The sequence below is a fragment of the Macrobrachium nipponense genome, chromosome 41, assembly GCF_015104395.2.
Source record: "Macrobrachium nipponense isolate FS-2020 chromosome 41, ASM1510439v2, whole genome shotgun sequence".
Lineage (NCBI taxonomy): Eukaryota > Metazoa > Arthropoda > Malacostraca > Decapoda > Palaemonidae > Macrobrachium > Macrobrachium nipponense.
This window is the reverse complement of record NC_061102.1, coordinates 14,950,548-14,956,547: the sequence shown is the minus strand read 5'-3', so window position 1 is coordinate 14,956,547 and position 6,000 is coordinate 14,950,548.

Sequence of the window (6,000 nt, the reverse complement as noted above, 5' to 3'; positions counted from 1 at the left end):
ACCTTTTCCTCTCTGATCCTTCGTCTGTCCCTTCTTCTCTTATCTCTCTCTGATGATCTCTGATCTCTGCTGCTGGGCTCTCACTGATAATCTGATCTGTGACTCTTACTGATGATCGCTAACTGACGATCTCTGATCCCTGATCTCTGCCTTCTCCTACTTCGTCAGTCGTATTTATAAGGCAATCTGGGGGCGGGGCTTACCAGCGAACGTCACAGGCTTCTGAGATTACTGGAACTTCTTAGAAGAATCTCGACGAAGTATTGCATCAGAAATCGCAGCGTTCCTCATGTCACATCGGCGCCTGTCAAGTTCCACAACACTCCTGCCGATTGTAGAACCATCATAAGAACAGGCACCTCCAACACATGCGAGAAAGCCTCCGTGACGCAGAACTTCTCGAAGATGCATTTTCCTTTCCTTTAACTCGTAATTCTTTGCTATGAAGCGCTTACCATGACATAAGGTCAGTTTAGTAACCGTTCACGATAGTCTTGCTGATAAGAGATAAAAACTTCCCCTCGCCACCACGTCGCTCCATTCACCTCGAAGGCATCTGTGAGTACACACCAAACTTCTTGCTCCTCATACGTTCACTCTTGATGATAAAATTATTTATTTAGATTGATTCGAAGCAAGGCGTTCTTCAAACTTCTTCCCAGATCCTGGCGCGCGGTTGTGCGTAGGTGTGTGTGTGTGCGCGCGCGCGCCCGTGTGTGTGCGTGTAAGTTTCTTAATTAAAAACTTCCCGGGGTTGAATTTGGCGCTTGAAATGATAATCAGATGACTACTCAAACGTGAATATAAATTGCGGGGAAAAATATGCGCGCTGGGAAACAGTTAAATTTTAAAGTTTGCTTCCCAGATATGCCTGAGACGAAGGAACAGCAAAACAAGCAAATGGACAAAAAACTTCTAACATACAGAATTGCAAAATGACAAGAGAGACCCGTGTGTTCTTGTTGATAGGAGCGTTAAGCTTTTATTGCTTATCATTATTGGATAAAACCCAGATAACCTTTCCATTAACATTCAGTGCTGTAGTACATCTGTAAATCTTAAGAATAGGATACGGTCATACACTTAAGCTCCTTTGAAATCTCTTAAAGAAGTTTCTAAATATATTTGACAACGTACGGAGTCACAGTTTTATTTGCTTAATTCAGAAGGGTTTCGGGTAAAAAGCGAGGAGTTATTCTTGCTCCCTTCCTTTTATTTTCACTTTGGCAAAGAGACTGTAATGAACTTATTTTGTCTGTGTCGGTGACGGGCGTTTGATTGAATTCCGGATTCGTCGAGAGGAAACTGGATGACTTTCAGAAGATATCTGTCTTATCGAGGCGTCTCGGAATGGAAAGGATTTCCTTTTTCATGCTCAGAGAGCTTCCTTAGTTTATTTATTTGTTTTTTATTAGTTTTCTGGAAAAGAAAACTATTGTGCCGGCTTTGTCTGTTCGTACGTAATTTTTTCTGTCCTCACTTTTTTCTGTCCGCCCTCAGATCTTAAAAACTATGAAGGCTAGAATTAGTTTTCTGTAAAAGAAAACTATTGTACCAACTTTGTCTGTTCGTACACAATTTTTTCTGTCCATACTTTTTTTTATGTCCGCCCTCAGATCTTAGATACTACTCAGGCTAGAGGGCTGCGAATTGGTAACATGTTCATCCACCCTCCAATCATCATACATACCAAATTCCAGCCCCGTAGCCTCAGTAGTTTTTATATTATTTAAGGTTAAAGTTAGCCATAATCGTGCTTAGGGGAACTATATAGGACAGGCCACCACTGGGCCGTGGTTAGTTTCGTGGGCCGCGGCTCATACGGCATTATACCGAGACCACCGCAAGATAGATCTATTTTCGGTGGTCTTGATTATACGATGTAGCGGCAGTGCAGAAAACTTTATATCTTCGGCGCATTTTCTACTTGTTTGTTGTATGTGTTGCTCACATTAATTTAATTTGTAACTTTATTTTTTTGTTTTTTTGAGATCAGTAATTAAAAGTTTTTTATGCGGTTATGCGTGATTACCTTTGATTTAGTCTGCAACCCTTTGTCATCGGGTTTTCAAGATTGGGCTGTATTTGACGATACATGAACATTACGAAGATTTTAACATATTTTATTCGGTAGGGAGATTCCCAGTTTAAGGATCCTTTACGCCAAGAAAAACTAAAATTGCTAGCTGCTATTTGATGCTTTTAGTAAAAATAACGCCGCCAATAACTGTGGAAACTGCTGCCTTACAGTCGTACTTATTAGTAAAAGGCTAGGCCCACTGCCAATTACTGTGGTTGATGAAAGGAAGGGCATGAGGTCGTAAAAACCTTTCTGCCAAACAATAAGCCATGCCTGATGATGCCTTTGATAGAAGGCAGTGGAGGAGAAGGCGCAGCAGGCAACCGACCCCTTAATGTAGGATAACTTTCGAAGCCATTGGCTTCGAAAGTTATTTTTGTGGATACTAATATGTAAACTGTATGATTGCCATAATTGATTTACAGTCAAATGCAATAGTCCGCCGACTGAATAATGATGGAACTTGGTGCCGAATAAAAATGTCCGTTGAGTGTCAGCGGTCTTCTGCATATTAGTGGTTGTTAATGGAGAAGTCAATCCACAATAGTATGTATGCTTAATTTTGTTATTTAAAATATATAAAGCAGAAAGCTTTCGATGACCTGCACGGTTCTCCTTGACACCTGAAGCTTCCTGCTTCATATATTTTAGGTAACAAAATCAAACATACATACTATTGCGGATTTACTTTTCCATTTTATTGACTCATGTGATTATGAGTTTTCTCTGAGTGGTTGTTAATGTTATTGCTATTTTTAAAAGTGGTACTGCTGGCGACTGGAAAATTTAATTTTGATCGGATTCAGCGTTTATTCCCTTTTACATCAAAACTTAACGTTGCTTTACGAGTATATCCAAATTTATCTGTAAAAAAAAAAAAATCTTAAATTAATTGAATCTAGAAGGAAACTGCACGTTTCCAAAAGGAGTCTAAAAAGTATTAATCCTCCGGAAACATTGCCAATTTAGCATAACATTATGCGCCATTATAATTCCGAAAAGTTGAAATTTGCTATAATCTTTGGGTTCAAAGATTTAACGAATTTTTACAGCGCTGTCATATTCATGTATTCGCAGAGGAGATATGTTCCCTTTTGTTCTCTCGTTCCGGTGGGATTCTTACTTCAATTAATATGAAACTTTTTCTACCAACCGTTAAGGATTATTATTATAACCTCCCTCGCTGTCTGGAATTCTATGGCGCAAAAATAGTAACTGCGAAAGGAAAACGAAGTATGAACGTAATTCTCTCTCTTTTATGCCGAGATGACTTGGAATACCATCAGACACACAGAATGCGACTTAACAGTTTCAAAAGTAAAAGTATATAATGATGTGTGCATTCATGTTCACTCATACTTATTTATTCTTATTAATTAAAGTACTGTTATTGTTTGTAAAACCTCTCACAAGGAGCTTATGGCTTATTTTGTAGATACTAGTTTACGAATCAGCTGTGTATAGTCACTCATGTATATAAGTTCATGGATGTCTCCCGGCATAAAGCTGAATTCCATCCAACCCCTTTCTGGACAACGGGTCTGTATACTGACGTAAGACGGGCACACACACCGAGACTTTCTACAGCAGAGTTAGGCACTCCCAGACACCTGTCATCCAGAAAGGGGAAATGAAATGGGAAATCTCTCAAACATCCGGACATCCATGAACTTACATGAGTGACTGTACAATAGAAAATCAAATAATTTTAGACTTGATTTATCAACATAATGATTAAGAAATGATACTGCATACAGTTTGACGTAAAATCACTTCTGAAAATAAGGTTTAGTTTATTTTTATATTCATTCTATTTACATTCACTGTCAGTTACACTTGTAATAACTGTTTTGGTTAGACTAAAGGACTAGACAAAAAAAAAAAAAAAAAAAAAAAAAACTTTGAATATGGAACTCATTCGTAACTCGAGCTTTCTCTATAAAGGTTTTCAATTTGTTGTTTACATCCCACTTACTGAGTGGACATTACACATAAATTTGAAAAGCAACGACCCGGTCTTCTTCAAAGAATATAAAAATTCACTATCAACATTTTTGAATTTCTATGTATGCAGGTTATAGGGCGTGGGCTTGCCTTCATAACTAAATGAAATTATGTTAATGAATCATGAGATTGTAGGATCCTCATATCTCTCGACGAAATGTGGCCAATATCAAGCAGAGAAAAGCTCTTTTAAAACTTCAAGGGACTCAACTGAGCAAATTTGTGTTTAAAGATTTTATCAATCATTTCCTGGTTCCGGCCCAATAAAAAGGAAATGCTTTCCCAAGTCACATCTAAGCTCTCGATATGGGCTTATGAAAAAGTGTTCTTTTGGATACAACATTTTACTGATCTCAGGCATTGGGAAAACGCGTTTGAGAAGGTTTGCATGACATCCAAGTCTTAACATAAAACTAGACTAGTCTTTCTCAAACATTCAATGATTTGCTCATTCTTCGATAAAAGGGTAGGAATCCGCTGCAAAATTGTTATGCTAGTAATTAACTTCTCTTGACGATTTCATATATCCTGTGCACTGAAGACTCCATTTTTACAGGACATAATCTCATTGAAGTCCGTATTAAGAGCTCTTGGTTTCCCAGATATAAATAATGCATCGTAAGAGGCGATTCATATTCCAGGTGTTTCCTGAATGAGAGGAATTAAGTGGCTCTGTGTCAAAGGAGCGCTTCGCCAAGCTGTTTTATTTCAGTGTATGAAAGACTACTCGTAGAGACTATACTTATGCGCAATCGATTCACACTCGAATTAGGTGGGTACGGTTTCAGCTCTTTAAAAAAATTGGCAACAAAAACAAAATTGGTTTTGATGCAATGTTGTAAGTTTATTCATTTTCATGTATTCTCGTTAGGCTAATTTCAACTGAATTCTGTATGATCGGTTTCATCTCTTAAAAGAAAATTGGCAAAAAAAACAAAATTGGTTTTGGATGCAATGTTATAAGCTTATTAATTTGAATGTATTCTCGTTAGGCTAATTTCAACTGAATTCTGTAAGATCGGATTCATCTCTTAAAAGAAAAAAAATTGGCAAAAAATTGGTTTTGATGCAATGTTGTAAGTTTATTAATTTGCATGTATTCTCGTTAGGCTAATTTCAACTAAACTCTGTAAGATCGGTTTCATCTCTTAAAAGAAAAAAAATTGGCGAAAAAACCAAATTAGTTTTGATGCAATGTTGTAAGTTTATTGATTTGCATGTATTCTCGATAGGCTAATTTCAACTAAACTATAAAATACAACCCTTACATATATTTAGGAATAAGTGATATTAAGTTCTTAAGTTGGAGTTTTTTTTTTATGGATATGGTAAAATCTGACCCGAATGGGTCAACAAATCTTGTGTTGTGAGGTATATATATATATATATATATATATATATATATATTATATTATATATATATATATATATATTCCCATCTACATATTACTTCATTTTCATGATACATGCGTATCCTGCCTGCCATGGATAATGATTCATCTCTGTATCGCATATGAGATATGAATTTAGTCATTGCGACTCTTGTGTTTGGTTGAGCGACGTATGGACATTGGACACAAAAAGCGACATTCAACTCATCACCTGCAGTGACTCGTTGTGCCCCGACTCACTAAAAGATCAATTTACCAATACAGAGATATATACATCAGGGGCCAGAGCGGAGGCTCAGTTGATACACGATCCAGGTTTATAGGGAAAGTCATTTTGGTAACTTAGCGCTTATTAAAAAGATGTACTTATAGTAGCCCGTGTTTTGAAATATAGAAACAAATCCACTGTTGTGCATGTGGACATATATTTTCTGACTGAGTTGATACACAATCCAGGTTTTCAGGTTTGCTTATTAAACAGAAATACTCATAGTAGCCCGTGTTTTGAAGTAGACAAACAAATCC